Below are 18,930 nucleotides of genomic sequence, written 5' to 3' on the forward strand. Positions count from 1 at the left end.
AATCATAGCTCTAGGTTACATGTAGAATACCTTCAGCATGTGTAGTAAGGCTTTCCCTCAGTACTGAGTGACCACAACCAGCCCTTGCACATAAAGAGAAAGCACCATGGCTAAGTAGTTCAGCATATGCAGAAGGTCACAGCCCCAGTTAAAATGACCAGGGAGCAGGAAGTGGACAAAACCAACTCTGCTTGAGACAACTGCCAATCACAGGAAAATAACGGGCTGGATGGACAGATAGTCTGATTGTATTCACACCAGACATTTAAAGCACATTTAAAACACATGGCTTCCCCCAAAGAATCCTGGGGACTGTAGTTTTCCCTTCACAGAGCTGCAGTTCCCAGCATCCTTAACAAACTACAGTTCCCAGGATTCTTTGGGGAAAGACATGTGCTTTAAATGTTCTTTAAATGTACAATGTGTACACAGCCCTGGTGTAAAGCAGCTTTCTGTATGCTTATGATTTAGGCTGGGTTGGGGTTCAAAGATCTCACAAATGACTTTGGGGAATATGAGAGCCCCCATACCCTTCTTCTAAAAAATGAAAGCAACGGATGTTATAAACAGCTTATAGAAAAAGTGTTTTTAGAAGTTTGAAACAAGTGGTTTTCATTCTGTGCGTTAACCCACCATGGGAGATGTGTACTCTCCAAGTATGGAAACAGAATGTGAACTTCTCCAAGTAGGGTGGGCTGACATATCCACAGACTCTGAGTTGCATTCAATGCTAATCCTACTCAGTGTAGACCCATTGAAATTAATGAGCATGGCTAACTTTGGCGCATTAATTTCAATGGGTCTACTCTGAGTAGGATTTAGTTGGATACAACCCTCAGCTTTGGCTGTCCCCAACAAGAAAGCACAGGCACAGGAAGGGCAACTTACTATTTCTTCCCCCACTTAAGAGTATCCAGAGTCACTCTTGGGCCAGACAACTCTCTGACCCCATATTGCCCATTACAGATGGCAGCATCTCTCCAGAATCTCAGGCAAAGACCTTTCCTAGTCTTGCTCCCTGAAATCTCTAGTACGTGGAGATGTCAGGGACTGAACTGAGGCCATATACACACAAAGGATATGCTCTGTCATGAAGCTCTGGCTCTTCTCTAGTGAAATAAGCCTGTGCTTAGAAAAAGTATAGGGTCATAGGAAGCTGTCTTATATCACATTGGTTCATCTAACTCAGTATCGTATACTTTACACTGACTGGCAGTGGTTCTCTGACACTTTGGACAAGCATCTTTCCAGCCTTACTTACAGGTTCTAAGGACTGAAGTTAGGCCCTTCTGCACTGCATACAGTGTGCTCAGCCACTGAACTATGCCTTTCCCAAAAGGCTGCTACCAAGATTAAACTACTGCAGAGAAAATAAATCACAGAAGAGTTGGACCCAATCCGTGTAGGATTTACAATGATGGGTATCCCACCGGACAATGACCTGGTAATTATGCCTCCTGTAACTTGTGGTGGTCCATTTGCCCAATACACAACATTTACTTGTATCTTTGGAAGTGATACCTTGAACCTCACAGATTCTATTTGTTGAGGAGTTAATTAAGGCCAGAGATTTCTCTACCACAGGAGGGATTAAATTAATTTGGCAAAGCTCGGGTTGTGTTATTGCTAGTTACTGCTGGTTGCAACTGGGCACTGCACGTATACATTATAATGTATATCTTGTATACATTAGAGCTTTGCATAACAATGCAACAGATCTACTATTACATTTCCTGCCCTTTTGTCCCTACTATTTACATTTTTCCCTATAAATGGGTGTGTACATGTATGCACATCCACACAGGCATATATATTGCGCCCGCCTGAGGAAACTATTCAGTACGGATGGGGGAGAAGTTCAGTTCTCATGTAAAGCTGAATCTATAAAATCTGCACTTTTTGAAACGATATGAAAACTAAAACACAGCCATTCTTCAAAATTTACACTTCTCCAAATTTTGCGATGCAGTTCTCCAACCAGTGTTTACAAAAATGCATATATTAGGGGGAAATGTGCATAAAAGTGCATATATTCATGAAAATAGCAAAAATGCATTATATTAGGAAAAATGTTTGCAAAAATGTGTACATTAATCAAAACTCTGTACAAAAATGTGTTTATTCACATTAAATTGGCATATTTTTATAAGGATTTTTTTTTTAAAAAATCCCAGATTGCTGCAAAAATGGAAGAACTGAACTTAATTTTAAAAAAAACCACCAGAAACTGAGAGAACTGAAATGGACAAATCCTCCATCCTTACAATTCAAGCATCTGATAAAACAGGTCCTAGACACAACAGATCTGTTACCTTTGAAGGTACTACAAAGACTCTTCGTTTATTTCCTCTTCCTCACAAAATCTGGTTACCAGGAGAGAGGAACCTTGCTGAAATTTCCCTAAGGTAGTAGTTTCACAGTTTCTAGCTTTAGAATTTTTCTAGATTTAGATTTGAACACAAACTAGTATCTCGGACTGCTCTGAAGCTGTATCCTTTTTTAAAAGGAAGGAAGAAAAAATGGTAAGTTCTAAGATGTTCAAGTTAATGGTGTAAAAAAACCTATCAAGGGAGAAATGATGATGAAAAAATGAACACATTTTCAATCCGATAGAGTTGTGTCCAGTGCTAGTTCTACGTAGAGTAAACCCTTTGAAATTAAGACACATGGCTAACTTAATTTCAGTGGGTCAGCTCTGAGTGGAAGATAGTTGAATATGACCCATAATATAGATGGGTTATATTCATCTAAGTCCTACTCAGAGTAGACTTATTGAAACGGAGGAACCTAAGTTATTTGTATCTATTAACTTTAATTTGTCCAGTTTGAGTAGGACTGGCATTGAATACCACCCAATGTTTCATAACAAGTGGGAACATTGGAGCATTAGGTTTATTACATAGACACACACAGGGGGTAGAAAACACAGTAATTCCTAGGAAAGGGCACGTCTAAGCAAATAAATGACTATATATATATATATATATATATATATATATATATATATATATATTAGAACATTTCCAAGCATTTTCTGTGCACCACTTCTTTTCCCAATGCTTATCTGAGAGTAAGAAATTAAAATGAGAACATTGCAAAGAGGTGAAAGAAGACAAACCCCAAACAGAAAAACAAATTGTATCAGCGTTACCCAGCAAGTACTTGTGGTGGGATGGGGGAAGAAAAGGGGAGGGGGACCAGCTAGATGATGGAAACAGAGAGCACATATCTCTAGATCAGACCCTCTTCTTGAGCAGCTGTCTCAGTTTCTCTCTTCACTTACCTACTTCAAGCAGGAACGCTGCAGACCTCCTGTTGCAGAGCATATGAGAGAAAACAAGCACAGACAGTCATCTGTACGGCACAGTGGGACACTCTGCCTGGAAATAAAATAAGACAAAATAAAACCCATCAGCCACTCTCATCTCCCCCTTTTTGGGGGGGGGAGTATTTTGATGACTCACAATTACACCAATTCCTCTCTGTCCCAATGGCTGAGAAGGGCTGAGTGCCAGCTTCATGACACCCCCCCTTCTCAGCTGAAAAATATTCCGCTTTACACTGTCAAGGAGAGACTGCAACTTTACTGCTGCTGAGCTGATGCAGCTGGCTGTAGTATCCCGTTCAATGTTACCGTAATCTTCTGCCTGTTACCGTATTGCAGCATAAGAAAGGGCACATCTGATGGTTGTCAACATTTCTTTTTGCTGACTCCCTCCCTTCCTCTCTTTCTCTCTCCCTCTGCCCCTGCCCTTCTCTCCCTCATACGTTTCTATTAGAAGCAGGAACACCAAGGATCAGCTATTCACTGCAAATGCCACTCATCAGATTTGTCTGTTGAGCTGTCTCTGGAAACCAAACTGGGCAAACAATATTATTGCAAGATTCTTGGGGAATCATTAGGGTTTTTTTTCCTTTAGTAGTATATTCACACTAAGTTCCTGCAATACAAAAATAAAATAAAAACATTTAAATGAAAAAAAAGAAGAATGTGGGGGGAAATGTTCAAGGAGTGGCAAGCTATTGCAAAATGTGTCTGTTTCCACTGAGAAAACGGACTAGATCTTTCTTCTCTGGACAAAGCACATGTCTTAGGGTGACTTCTGATGACCTGGTAGTATGTAGAGAATTCATCCTGATTTGTTTGCAGGGAAGTTAAGATGACTGTTTAGCAAGAAATCATCCTGATCTATTTGTGAGGAGCTTGGACAACGTTGCATCAAGCAAATGTTATCTGACACCTTCAAATGCATTTCTCCATCATATTCCTTATCGCCCAAAAGTCTGATCTTTGGGGGAAGCAAATTTCTTGGGCAAGACCTCCCAATCAACTGTAATTGTGCAGCCTGAATTTGCCAGTTATGTGATTGAATCCCACTTGAAAATAGCAACAGTCTGGAAGCACCTTCAACAAAACAAACTGGAGATATATGTGACTTTCGCTACTCTCATCACTGCTGTGCACATTCACTGGTGTCATGTGACAAACGGGATGCCAATCACATGTGCAATTCAGGGCCTTACCTACAGTGGGGCTAGTGGGTGCACCATCCCTTCCTACCTGGAGCACTAATGCCCCCCAGCAAAGAGCTTGGTTGATTGAAGATAATACACTTTAATTTTTTTGACATTTCAATTTAAAGGACGAGAGCTTCTTTTTGGAGTAGGAAAACTGCGAAGAAGAAGAAGAAGAATTTGTATTGATTACCTGATTAGGAAGAAGAAGAAGAAGAAGAAGAAGAAGAAGAAGAAGAAGAAGAAGAAGAAACACAGGGGCAGCTGTTGCTCCCTCCCCTAAAAATGGTAGTGCTTTGAATATCATCCATCTATCCAAGATTCTCTCCTTTTTCACAATCATGATCAGCTTTGTAGATAAATGATCCACGTTAGTAACTAAAACACACGCAAATACCAGTCTTGTGTCATCAAAAAGGCAAGCAAATTCCTCATGGAATAAGCCAGGCATATGGAGCCCTAGGCCCTCCAGAGGCGGATGGACCCCAGCTCCTATCAGTCCCAGACATCAGGGCTGGTTCCAGGTTTCTGAGGGCCCTCAGGCACTGTGGGCCCTTCACCACCACCAGCCCTGGGCCTGCTCACCTCCTCCCGCTGCCCATCTGTGTTGCTGCAGGTAGCCACAGGCACAGCTACCACCACCTCCTCCTCAGTGCCCACCCTTCCCTTTAGCGGCTGGAGACTCTGAGTGCTGTGCTGTGAGCTCTTCTGCAGCCGCCACCAGCAGAAGCACGTCAGGGGTCCATGGCATGGGAAACTTCTCCTTGTGGACACCATAGCCACGGTAGTGTCCATGAGGTGAAGTTTCCTGCACTGAGGTTGCTTCTGAGGGGGCAGGGCCCGATATGCTTCTGATGGCAGTGGCTGTGGGATACCTCACGGTGGAGCACCCAAAGCCTCCAGCCATTGAAGGGAAAAGCACACACTGAGGAGGAGGAGGTAGTGGCACTGGTGGGCCCCCAAAGCAATAAGGATGGGAGGAGGTGAGCAGGCCTGGTGGTGAGGGACCCTGTGAGCTCCTGGGCCCTTGGGTCAGTGCCAAACCAGGCCACCTCCTGGCACTGAGCCTGCCAGACATTATGGCCTATGGGTAGAAAATAAGCTCAAGGCTCTCTCAGGAGGAAGGGCAGGATATATATTCAATAAACAGTAAATAATAATGACAATGGGAGTTGGGTTCCAACATCATCTGGAGGGCCACAGGTTCCCCACAACTGGCATAAGCTTTTGTGGATTAGAGTCCACTTCATTTAGCTACAGTGACTAGGGCCACATCCACATCATGCATTTATTCCACTTTTAGCACTCATGGCTTCCCCCAAAGAATCCTGGAAATGCAGTTTGTGAAGGGTACTGAGAGTTGTTAGGAGACCCCTAGACCTCTCACAGAGCTACAATTTCCAGAGTGGTTCAACAGTCCACCTCTGTTTTTTTTTGTTGCTTCTTTCATTTCTTACATACTGTATTTTACTGTATTACAATTTGAATTCTGTAAAATTCAAATTTCAATACAATAAAATACAATATGAAAAATAAAAGAAGCAATAAAAATATAATTTAAAATCAATATGAATATTCGGTGTGATGCATGTGCTGTCTCCTGTCTTCAACCACAAATCCACAGACATGCTACGGACCACCTGAATGAAGCTTGTGGACCACTGGTGGTCCACAGACTATGGACCACTCTGCCATATGCTACTACAAATGTATACATGCAAAATTAGAAATAATTACTATAACAAATAAATGTACAATACATCTCAAGTTAATTGAGAAGACTATGATCAGGTGAGTCTGCTGTCATATGCTAATTGATGGGCAACTTCAAGGCCCCTGCTGTGCCTTCATACAGTTCTTGGGCTTGTATTCAGCTAATGCTGCAATCCAATACATGTCTACTTAGAAGTAAGCTCCATTGGATTCAATGGGACTTACTTCCAGGTAAGTGTGCATTGGATTGTAGCCTAAATTTTACTCAGAATAGACTCACTGAAATGAATGAATCTAAGTTAGTCATGTCTACTAATTTCAGTGGGTCTTTTCTGAGCAGGACTAGCATTGAATATAACCATTTGTCTTTAAACTACACTTGGATCAGACAGCCTGTCAAATAGAAGACTCTTCTCTGTAAAGTGGAGCTCATGACCACACTACCCCTGAAGAGACATAGATCCAGAGCAGGGTTGCCAGGTCCATGCCCTGAGACTGATCCTGTATCTTTAGGAGAAGAGAAAGTCAGCCAAGTGCAGGTGTTCTTGCAACTCTGTAATGGTAGGTAGGTAAATTTATTGTTTGTAGCCAGTGGCCATCACAATATAGTACAACCAATCAAATAGGAAAAGGCAAATAAAACCATATAAATTAATAAAAGACTCCTATTACAAGAGATCACACACAATACCTAAAATACATTAAAAGAAAAACAAGCCAAGGGGCTTATAGTTAAAATAGACTAGTCAGGGGTGGGCTCTGGACGCATACCTACAGTTGCTAAATGACCAGCTTTCAATTTCCCTGCCACCAAGGCAAATTTTGCCACTTGAAGTGTTACCCATGGATCGGAGGCAGCAAGAAGAGCACACATTTGCTCCAAAGGTGGTCTGTATCTCCAGGAGTATAAAATGGCAGCAAGGAATATCCTTCTAGGCTCGGTATACAGTGCACATAGTAGTAAATAGTGTGCGATGCCCTCCACTTCAGGAAATTCACAAATACAGAGTCTTTGATGAATAGGGCGTTTTGCGTATCTCCCCTCCAAAAAAGTGGAGGGCATAGTTTGAAAGCGTAAGGACATAAAGGCCTTTCTTAAAGCAGTGGAGGTCAGATAGACGAAATATTGTTCAAACCCAAAAGATGTTTTAACTAAGGGATACCACCGGGAAAAGGCTGACTGAGTGGAAGCAAACACATCCTTCCTTCTTGAGTAGAACAGAATTCTGTCCTTATAAAGAAATCTTACTTACTTACTTACAGGAGGGCAAAATTTCTGTGTTTATCCCATATGAGGACAGCATTAATTTAGCGCGCATAGCCCAAGTGTTAGAAGAGGGGCTCTGTAGCTCCTTCAGAAAGCATTTCTTAATAAGGCGGGCATCATTCAAGGATGAGAGTTTTAGCCAGTAACTGGCAAGGGCCACATGCACAAGGGATTCTGTTGACGGGAGCCCAGTTTCCATCCTTAAAAGCGGGGCAGGCGCGCCTCTTGGGAGGGCAAGGATGGAGCGCAAAAAGGAATTCTGTATTATCTCAAGAACGGCAAAGTTGTCATGCCCCCAAATTTGGGCTCTATAGAGGAGCTGAGGGATCACTTTTTCCCGGAAAACCTCAATTATAGGGGAAACTAAACTGCCCCCATTAAACCTAAAAAAACGAAGAAGAGAGTGAACCGAGGGGGATGCTTTTAATTTCACTGCCTGCAGGTGAGATTTCCAAGATTGGTTGGCCATAAAGTTAACACCTAAGTATTTAGCATGGTGGCATTGGGCAATAACCTGGTTGTTCAATTTCCAGCTATGGAATTTCCTTCTCTTTCCGAATACCACTACATTGGTTTTTGAATAGTTAATTAAGAGATGTTCTTTGTTGCAAAATTATCCCAAAGCTCTTAGTAGCCTCCTCATTCCAACCAAGGTGACGGCTACCAAGGCCAAATCATTGGCATAAAGTAAAACTGAGAGTTTAGTGCCCAAGATGGAAACAGGAAAGAACTGTGGGCCACTCAAGTCTTGCACGATATCATTAACATAGAAATTAAAAAGAAAGGGTGCCAAAAGGCAGCCCTGCCTTATGCCTTTAGTTGTTGGAACTGACTCCGATAGACAGCCACTAGCGCCAACTCTAACCCTAAGTGAGGTGTTCGTATGTAGTATACGTAGTAAGCAAAGAAGTCTTCTATGTATGTTAGTCAAGGAGAGTTTGAACCATAATCGATCTCTATCGATAAGGTCAAATGCAGACGTGAAGTCCACAACTGTGACAAATAATTCCTTGTTTCCCCTTCCAGCGTATTTTTGAATTAAATGGGATAGGATAAAGCAATGATCTATTGCTGACTTCCCTTTTGTAAAACCCGCCTGTTCCTCTGCAATAATTGCATTTTTGGCAGCCCAATCTTCAAGCCTGCATAGCAGATACTTGGCATACAGTTTGGCCAATAGGCTGATTGGTTGAAAGTTTTTTGGGTCAGCCTTGGATCCCTTTTTGTGGATTGGTACAATTATGCTGACTCCCCACCCAGGAGGAACTTCACCTCGATGGTTTATGAAGGTGAACATTTTGGCGAGAACTGGTGCCCACCAGTGAGGATTTGCTCTAAATAACTGTGCAGGGAGCATGTCCTCACCTGGAGCTTTCTTTATGGGTAAGGACGAAATCAGAGTGGAAATTTCTTGGGGAGTAACGGGTTCCCACTCCGGAAAATGGGAGAGGGTGAAAGATTCACCAACAAGAGAGGGATAAACCTGTGGCAAGCAAAGGTGGCGGTCGTAGAGGGCATTAAAATAGGAGCACCATTGAGAGGAGGTAATTTGATTATCAAGGGGAAAGTAATTCCCCCTAGTCCCTTTAGACACTAGAGCCCAAAATCTATCTGCATTCTTTTCTTGAGATGCCAGACCGAGGTCCAGCCATTGCTGTCGGATATACCATTCTTTTTTTCTTCGTAGAAGATTTTTATATTCTCTTCGAGCAGAGATGTAGGAGTTAAAGTTTGCTAGGGAGTCAACTCTCCTGAGCTTCCTTATTGCTCTTGTGAGAGATCATTTTATTCTGGCACAGTGATTATCATACCAGCCAGATTTTTTTGGCCTAGGGACATAACATTTACTCATCAACGGTTTTATCTCTGATGTTATTAAGGAATAGTGATCCAAAGGATTGTCCACAGCCAGGAGTTGACCTCTCAACACCTGTAGTCTGGGGGAGGATAACAATAAATTTGTGGACGTTTAAATAGTGCCGTTCCAATGAATCCCTCTAACGCCCTGCTGCGAGAGTGTCTCCATTAGCGCCACAGGAATCGAATTATAGTCCATCGGAAGCGTAAAGCAGGCACGGATGGGCATATGATCACTCTCAGTTCTAGCCAAGACTGCGAATGATTCACAGAAGGCATAGCAAGGGTGAGAGAGTATCATATACTCTATAACGCTTTTTCCATTCGGACCAATATACGTGTAATAATCCGAGGATGGATTATTAGGTGTGCCGTTACATATAACTAAATGGTATTTGAAGATAATCTCAAAGAGCGAGTGACCTGCAATATTCATGCCCGAATCGTCTCTGTCCGGAAGGGCTGTCAGATCTTCTAGGGTCAGTCCAAGTTTACCACCAATTATGGAGTTGTTTGGGCCGATCCTAGCATTCATATCCCCAACCATTATAATTAAAGAGTCAGAATTAGCTTGATATAAAAAATCAAAAACCCTATCTATATCTGACCAAAATGACAAACATGCATATTTAGAGTTAGCAGGGGGGCAGTAAACATTAATTAAAAAGATTTTACAGCCAGAGGGCCAAGTAATCTGCAAGATTAGTATATTGCTGACCAACTCCGGCTGGAGAATAGCGGGGTTGTAGTCCACCTTAATTAGCATCGCCAGGCCAGCTCGGGGCCTACCTCTCCCCACAGGATTCGCTGCTGGTAGAGTAAAAGTAATATAACCAGGCAGAGAGGGGAAAGAAGATGAAATTACCCATGTTTCCTGGATGCAGAGAATTTGAAATTGCTGGCAGAAATCATAGAAGGAAGAGTCAGCAAATTTAGAAGCCCAACCCGCGACATTCCATGAGACAATATTCGTAGATAAACACTGAGTGGAAGGGGGCGTTCAAAGGGGCGGTGGAACATTTTCAACTTCCCTGATGTTCGTTCTCCCGCATGTGAATAATCACCTCACAGGTATAATTAGGTCTACTGACATTGGAAAATCTAGGTCTGGACATTTTCATTTCCCCTGCACAACTTTTAAAGATACAGAAGACCTCTTGGAGGCCGGGCCTGGCAACCAAGAGGTCTTTTGTATCTTTAAAAGTTGTGCAGGGGGAAGGGAGACTTCCACCTGGTGGTTTTCCCCATTACAGTGTTGCAAGAACATCTGCACTTGGCTGACTTTCTCTTCTCCTAAAGATACAGGATCAGTCTCAGGCCATGAACCTGGCAACCCTAATCCAGAGTAATGTGGGAAATTAAAATGGAGACTCTTAGACCTGCACTGGGGACTGCTGAGTGGCATTTGAATGTTATTCCCGTCATCTTCAGGTAAGCCCACCAGGAGTGAAGGCTATTAATGTAGAAGTGGTCTCTCCTCCTGAAGGTGGTCCTAGGCACTTTTTGACATGCAGTGGCAGAGCAATATGTAGTTCTGCCCTGATCCTTTGGAAGAAATATTACGAGGCTAAAGAAATAAATAAGATTCTCAAACACTTCCTACTTACAGCTGTGTTGCATTCATTGACATCCATGTCACACTATTGACTTCTTTAGTGAACCACAGAAATCTGGGATTTCTTTTGTTTTTCTTTTTGATGAAAGATCTTTGAGAGACTCAAGCAAACCCTGTCCTGAATACTGAGCATGCTGTATAACAAAATCCAGACAAGTAAGAAGTAGTTGAAGAAAGAGGGTTTTTTTCCCTGCAAACATTTCGCACAATGATTTCCCATGAGGGTCAAGATCTGAGCCAGTGTTTTTAATTTGAATGTTCTGAAATGTATCGAGTGATGATCTTTCAGATTGCATGGTTGGGTAGGTGGGGGAATCTCTGGGTTGCATGTACACAATGTGCAGTTTGTAGCAAATGTTACATCTGAGAGGGTAGAAAGCAAGACAAACACTTGAGATAATCATCTGTAATTATTGATGCAACTAATTTCTGTCAACCTCTGGCCATGAACTTGTTTGACAAATGTCAGTGTGGATGTTTTCTGGGTCCCTTGTGTAGCTACCATTAACGGTCACTATTCAGTTTGAGAGATGGCCACATTTTCCTGTGTGTTCCAATAAGTTCATTTTGCCCCATTTCTGCAATTTATTCTGCAATCTATTTTTAAGATAAAAAATGTGCATGAAAACACATATCTAAATAATATTTAAATGCATATTTCTAAATGGCTTTCCTCTCAAAATATGAATTTCTATATGTTTTCTCTCAAACTGATTTATGTTATTTTATTTTATTTTGGAGGATAAGACTATCAGTGGCAATTATCTGGGATGGCTGTGTTCAGCCTCCACTGTCTGTTGCATTATTCTTCCGAATACCAGTTACTGAAAGCTGCAGGAGGGGACAGTGCTCTTGTACTTAGGTCCTGATTGTGGGCTTCCCATGGCAGCGGTGTCACTAGCGGGAGTGCGGGGGGGTGTGGACCTCCGGTGCGTGCCCTCCCAGGGGCATGGACGAGGTGGCTGGGCTTGCGTGCATGCACACACACATGCACACTCGGCGCCAGCCACCCCGTCCATGCCCCTGGGAGGGCGCACGCCGGAGGGGCACCCAGCCGGAGAAGGCCTGGGAACACCGGCACACCTTGCTTGCCTGCCTGCCCACCTCCGAGAAGCTGGAGCAGCCTTGCCGGGCAATGGCGTGGGGCAGGGCAGCTCTGGGTGTCACCCCCCTCATGGTGACACCCGGGTGCAGGCCACACCCTCCTCACCCTGGTAGTGACGCCCCTGGCCCATGGGTACTGTCTGGCAGTGGTTCCGCTCCTACTTGGTGGGTTGTCTCCAGAGGGTAGTACTTGGGGAGCACTGCTCGACACCCTGGGACCTCCAGTATGGAGTCCCGCAGGGGTCAGTTCTGTCCCCCATGCTTTTTAATATCTATATGAAGCTGCTAGGTGCAGTCATCAGGAGTTTTTGAGTGCGTTGCCATCAGTACGCTGATGACACGCAGCTCTATTTCTCCTTTTCATCTTTTTCAGGTGAGTCTGTCGACGTGCTGAACCGATGTCTAGCTGCGACAATGGACCGGATGAGAGCTAACAAACTGAGGCTTAATCCAGACAAGACTGAGATGCTGCTGGTGGGTGGTTCTCCTGACAGAATGGTGGATGTTCGACCTGTTCTGGATGGAGTTACACTCCCCCTGAATGAACAGGTTCATAGCTTGGGAGTCCTTTTAGACCCATCCCTGTCACTTGAGGCTCAGATAGCCTCGGTGGCTCGGGGTGCTTTTTGCTAACTTCGGCTGGTGGCCCAGCTACACCCCTATCTGGACAGAGAGAACTTCGCTTCAGTAGTTCATGCGCTGGTAACCTCGAAATTAGATTACTTCAATGCACTCTACGTGGGGCTGCCTCTGAAGACGGTCCGGAAACTGCAGCTTGTGCAGAATGCAGCGGTCAGACTATTAACGGGGACCAGACGGTCCGACCATATAACACCGATTCTGGCCCGCCTGCACTGGCTGCCTATTTGTTTCCGGGCCCGGTTCAAAGTGCTGGTTTTAACCTACAAAGCCCTACACGGCACAGGACCACAATACCTGTTGGAATGCCTTCCCCGATATGAACCTGCCCATACACTACGCTCATCATCAAAGACCCTCCTCCGAGTTCCTACGTATAGGGAAGCTCAGAGGGTGGCAATGCGGAAAAGGGCTTTTTCTGTGGTGGCCCCCGAACTGTGGAACGACCTCCCAGAGGAAATACGCCTGGCGCCAACGTTACTATCTTTTCCGCGCCAGGTTAAAACTTTCCTCTTTGCCCAGGCATTTTAATATGTTTAGTATGCGCTGACATTGTTTTAATCTTTTTAACATTTAAAATTTTTAATGTGTTTTATATTGTTACATGTTTATTGTATTTTTGATGTTTTCTTGTTCTTGTGAACCGCCCAGAGAGCTTCGGCTATGGGGCGGTCTATAAGTTTAATGAAATAAATAAATAAATAAATAAATAAATAAATAAATGGGCATCTGGCTGGACACTGTGAAGGCAGGATGGTGGACTAGATGGGCCATTGGCCTCATCCAGCAGGCTCTTCTTATATTCCCAGGATGCAGTCCTAAGGCGGGAAAGAGTGGGAAACGGAAGGTGGTTAATATTCCTGATTCAGTGCCCTGTTTGGTGGAACTGAGAGAACCTAAGCACATAAAAAAGAGTCCTTCTGGATCAGGCCAGAGACCCATTTAATCCAGCATCGTGTTCTCACTGTGGCTAGTCAGATGCCTGTGAGAAGCCTGCAAGCAGGACCAGAGCGCTGCAGCACACTCCCTTCTGCGGTTTCCAGCAACTGGCATTCAGAAGCACACTAAGCAGAGAACTGCTCTTGTATCCCTCCATCCTTTCCCATTTTCATTTTTTAAAAAAAACAGTGTCCCTTCTATTGGGAACAGGAACAAACAGCATCATTCCCTGAGATGGCATACTCTCTCTCTCTCTCTCTCTCTCTCTCCTCCCCAATTTCCCCCCTTTCTGGCTTTGCTGACCAGGGCATTCTGTTTCCTAATGCAAAGGACAAAATGGCACCTCCCCTCAATCCATACATTCAGCTGACCAGACTGGCAGTTGAATCTTACTGTAACATCTTCCACTACCCTTGAAGGTAGCAAGCTAGCTTAGAGAATTCAGGACTAATTGCACGGTACACCCCCCCCGACCATGTCCTCTCACCATCCCTTAGCAGCTACCACCTCAGGCAGCTGGTCCACTCTGCCTCATGGTAGAGCCAGCCCTGCTGCAGCCCTCTGGTTTGAGTGGCGGATAGAGTGGTGTGTGAGTGAGTGTGCGTAGAAACTCGCCTACTGCACAAAGGCAACATGAATGTGTGTTGCTCCGCCCACTATCACTTATCGCCCTGCCCCCACCCCACTGGCATATGACTCCTGGAAGGTTGCCCAGAAGGGAATGAGGCTCTTCGGCTGAGAAAAGTTTTGGCTTTTAAGATGAGCCAGTTTTTTTTAAAAAAAATTATCATTCTGTATTGTTTTCTCTCATTTGTTGTACACCTCTCCAGGATTTTGCATGAGCAATGGTCTATACATATTCTCTATATGAAGTGTCTATTTTCCTTCTTTAGCAGAGGTTTAGGGAATCTTTGACCTTGCAGACATTGCTACAACTCCCATTGGCCATGCTTGCTAGGGCTGATGGGAGGCGGAGTCCCCACCTATCTTCCATTGGATAGCGGTGGTGGTCCAGGTTCAAGTATGATCATTTGGATCCATTCAAGTCTGGCTTCCAGCCAGTGAAGCCACCTTGGTCACCCTGGCTGATGACATCAGCTATGGGAGGCTACTGTTCAGCACCATGGGAATTGTCCTGTAATGTTCTGCAGGGTTCCATCTTGTTCCCCCATGCCATTTAACATCTATATGAAGCCACTGGAAGCTGTCATCGGGAGATTTGGAGTGAGGTGCCATCAATATGCAGATGACACCCAGCTCTGTCTCTCAAATCTATCTGAATCAGGAGAAGAAGTTAAAGTGTTGGACTAGTGCTTGGAGGCAGTGATGGGCTGGATGTGGGCCAATACACTGAGACTGAATCCTGAAAAGACAGTGGTGTTATGTGTCCAGAGCTGTCATGTGTGCGAGGAAGAGAGACTAGTAACATAATCAACAACAATATCTGAAGGGCCACACCCATTTTAGGACATGAGTTTTACGGACATTGTTTTAAGCGTGTGATTGCAAAGCTTCATCTGAGCAAGTGCTGGCCTCTGGATCTGCCCTGGACTAGGGATGGGTGAGAATTTTGATTCAGTTTCACATTTCAAGCAGAATTTATCAAATTTGCACTTTCAGAAACAATATGAGAACCGAAACACAGCCATCCTTCCAAATGATATTTATTAGAATGTTGGGATGCAGTTTGCCAACTAAACAACATCTACAAAAATGCATATATTAGGGGACAGTGTGCATAAAAATGAATACATGGGTGAAAATAATATGCAAAAAGGCATGAAATGATGAGAAATGGCTTGCAAAAATGTGTACCTTTGTCAAAACTGCCTACAAAAATGTGTTTATTTGGAGAAATTCACACTAAAATGGTGGAGAATTTTCATGAGGATTTTTTTTTTAAAAAAATTGCAGATCGCTGTAGAAATGTAGAGAACTGAATTTAGCTTTGGAAAAATGAGAAACAGAGAGAACCGAAACAGACAGATCTTTCCATCCCTATCCTGGACCCAGCCCTGAAACATTAATGTTTCCTTATAAAGGAGTGTTCCTTTATGCACACAGTACATTTGTCTCATTGGTGAGTAACCCACTGCCAGCCTTCCGGCCCCTGGGATTATCGGGAAAGACTCTTGACAGGCCAAGAGCACATGGTCTCCTGGCAGGTCTCCTTGCCCGTCATCTCTCTTCTGAGAAGTTAATTACCATCCAGGCAGACATCCTCCCTAATGTCCCATTCTTCCTGCATGCAGCTGGGGCTAGGAGAAAGGAAATGGGGACCCCCTGTGGTCAGAGCTCCATGGGAGGGGGGCGCCAGTGGCTGCCTGCACAGCAGGTTGCAAAGAGGAGTGTGGAAGTCGAATGGGAGAGGACGATCCTTGCCTCACTTGTCTGTCCTTAAATGGAATAGCTGAGGTTTTATTTTTATTTTTCAGCATGATCAGGCTCAAAGGAGCTGATGAGTGCCCTCTGTTAAGTAATGACTTCATTTCATGGAGATTAATGATACTTGCAATGTTTCACTGACAAACACAGGTATGGGAAGGCAGCTCTGGTGATGGAGGCAATTATCACAAGGGAAAGATTTTGAGGCATGAGGGTATGACACTTTAGAAACTCAGGAGTGCAGCATTGTTAGAGTCTGATATGTCTGCAAGAATGGAGGAGCCTCCACATGAGGTAGGAGGCTGTTTTGGTCCCTCCAATGCAAATATCTTGGAATTCAAGGTTGCCTGATTCAGCATTAACCTTCCCAGCATGGCAATATTTCCTAGCATGGACGGTGAGATCAAAGTAGATGGATTGGGAGGGATGTGGGAGAGAAGTTTGGGATGGGGTGGAGCTGCAGGGAGGGAGGACTTACATTCTTCTCTGGCTTGACTTGCAATCCCAACTGAAGGATAACTTTGGGATTTGGGACTTGCTTCATATCTCTAAGAAGGAAATATGAATCCTGGCAATGTCATACTACTCTTGACCAGGGATGCTTCCAATTATATAGCAACCGTTCCTAGCTAATCACTAATCCTAGTTTTGCCTTTTGGGGATGCCGTATTAAAATTCTGTCAATGCAAGTCATTTTCTTCGGGTTTTAGCCCCTGGTGCTCAGCATCAAGCAGCATGAGAGCAGGATCATCTTTATTCTGTTTTACACAAGCATGCAAAGCAGTGGGGGCTGGGGGCTTTAATGTCAGTGGGGCAGTGAATCTGCTCTGGGTTTTAGCCTGAAATCTCAAGGAGTGTCCAATGTGCTTTCATCTTGGACAGCTCCCTGAAAGTTTGGGCTAAAACCCAGAGCAGATTCACAGCCCCACTGATATCAAAGCCACCAGCCTCCACTGCATTTAAATGCATGCACCCATGTACATGAACACTTAGACCCCACATAGCCTGCCAACTCAAATGTTACACTTATTCTGAACTATTGGTAACCTACTGTTGGAAGACTGAGGCTTTTCTAGTTTTTCTTTAAACCACAGGACAACAAAGACCAGCTTTGATTTTAAATCAGCAGAGAACAAGCTACCACAGAGTAAAAGAATACATCTTACAGCAGAGTTGAGCCTTCAGCAATTCAATTTTCGGAAGCATCCCTAATTTGAAAAGAGTTGTTGACAGATTTGCTGCTGCTTGCAACGGCAAACATATTGAGCTCTCATAAATGAAATAACTGCATTACTAACGTAATCCCTCTAGTATAAATTATTCTGAGTAATCACAGGCAGATTGGTCCAGTTGGGTAATCACCTGAAGGGCTAGTTGGGGTAAGGCCACATGGGATGCAGTAATGTCAACATGTAGTGAATTGTGCTGTGTGTTCACCCTGAGATCACAGAGGCAGACTCATAGAGAGCAGGGAGAGCAGGAGTCAGAGGAAAAAAGAGCAAGACCTTAAGGCTGTGTCCTCACAAGAGGGAAAAGTTGTTCAATCTGAGCAGCAGGCTCTTACTCTTGGGCTTTTGCAGAGATAGATTCTTGGGGTCAGCTGATGGAAAGCAGGTTGCAACTGCAGCCTAGATGGCACCCTCAAAACCTAGAGCTCAATCTGCCATGCTTGCTGTTGAACAGAACACTGGTAGTGTCAGTGGGGCAGTGAATCTTTTCCGCATTTTAGTCTGAACTTTCAAGCAGCAGCCCAAGGTGCTCAAACCTTTTCCCAAAATAGGTTCATAACCTTGAACAGCTACTTGAATGTTCAGATTAAAACCCAGAGTGGATTCATTGCTCCACTGACATCAAAGCCACCAGTCTCCACTGGGCAGTGCAAGAGGTAAGGCTCCACACGTTGACTTCTGGAGTCCCCCACATTGAAACCCATCCCTCACATATTACACCAGGAGTGGCTAAATCTGTCAATTTCTTGCCTGTTTCATTTTTGTATGTTTCAGTACTTACAGTTCCATTCTCTTTCCATATTAATCTCTGTTGTTGTTTTTTAAAAAATGCTCTCAAAATACATCTTTGAAGATACATATTTCCTCATAATACACATGTTTAAATGTGCATTTCCTCTCAATATATATATTTAAATGTGTAGTTCCTCTCAAGGTAGTACTTAGGTACATAATCTGGGGAAGCATGAAATCTTGGATAGCTAAATTTTGACCCACACATTTATTTATTTAAAAGCATTTCTAAACCACTTAACATTTTAAAATCTCCAGGTGGTATACAAAAATAACATCATAATACAGCATTATGAAAAAGGTGCAATTAGGAACACGTAAACAGGAATTCAGAAAGCAGAGAGTCCAATTTTATGGGCCAGGGAAAACCTGGGCAAAAAGAGATGTCTTCACAAGTCATCCAAAACAGCTCATACATAGACAATGCTTCACAAACAGGTGATGCTTGACATACAGCAAAGGGAAGGGCATTCTACAGTTCAAGAGCAATGGCAGAAAATGCACATTTTGGGGGTCACCACCCTGTGATATTCTGTAGGGTGTTGTGCCATGAGTAAATTTCCCCCCAGATTATCTAAGTGATCTTTCAGATCTATACAGGTGAAGGCTGTTTTTAGGTAACCTGGGATTGAATTCAACTAAGTCCTACTCAGAGTAACCTCATTAACTTCAATGGGTCTACTTTGAATTGGACTAGCATTGAATATCACCCCTGGTCCCAACATGACATTATTTATTTATTTAGTATTTATTGATGAAACAAATTCTTTATGAGAAACAATTACCAAAATGGTTCACACCTTAATGAAGACATAAACAATATCCAATAAAAAGTCAACAATTTTACTTACACAGCCCCAGGCTATGGTCTGAAG

The 18,930-nt window shown here is 43.6% G+C and overlaps 1 protein-coding gene across 4 annotated transcripts in view; it reads right to left on the reverse strand.

The window, feature by feature from the left end:
• The window catches only part of ADRA1A (adrenoceptor alpha 1A), an 85,018-nt gene extending 81,435 nt beyond the window's left edge, over nucleotides 1–3,583 (reverse strand). For 2 of the 4 annotated variants that reach the window (XR_009758762.1, XM_061593474.1), the window contains exon 1: nucleotides 3,284–3,583. The gene's annotated coding sequence lies outside the window, so the exon portion shown is untranslated. The remainder of the gene's footprint in view (nucleotides 1–3,283) is intronic. The other 2 variants (XR_009758763.1, XR_009758764.1) reach the window with 2 other exon arrangements.
• Between the last annotated feature and the right edge of the window lie 15,347 nt (nucleotides 3,584–18,930).

This window comes from Rhineura floridana, chromosome 12 (assembly GCF_030035675.1).
Source record: "Rhineura floridana isolate rRhiFlo1 chromosome 12, rRhiFlo1.hap2, whole genome shotgun sequence".
Taxonomy (NCBI): Eukaryota; Metazoa; Chordata; class Lepidosauria; order Squamata; family Rhineuridae; genus Rhineura; species Rhineura floridana.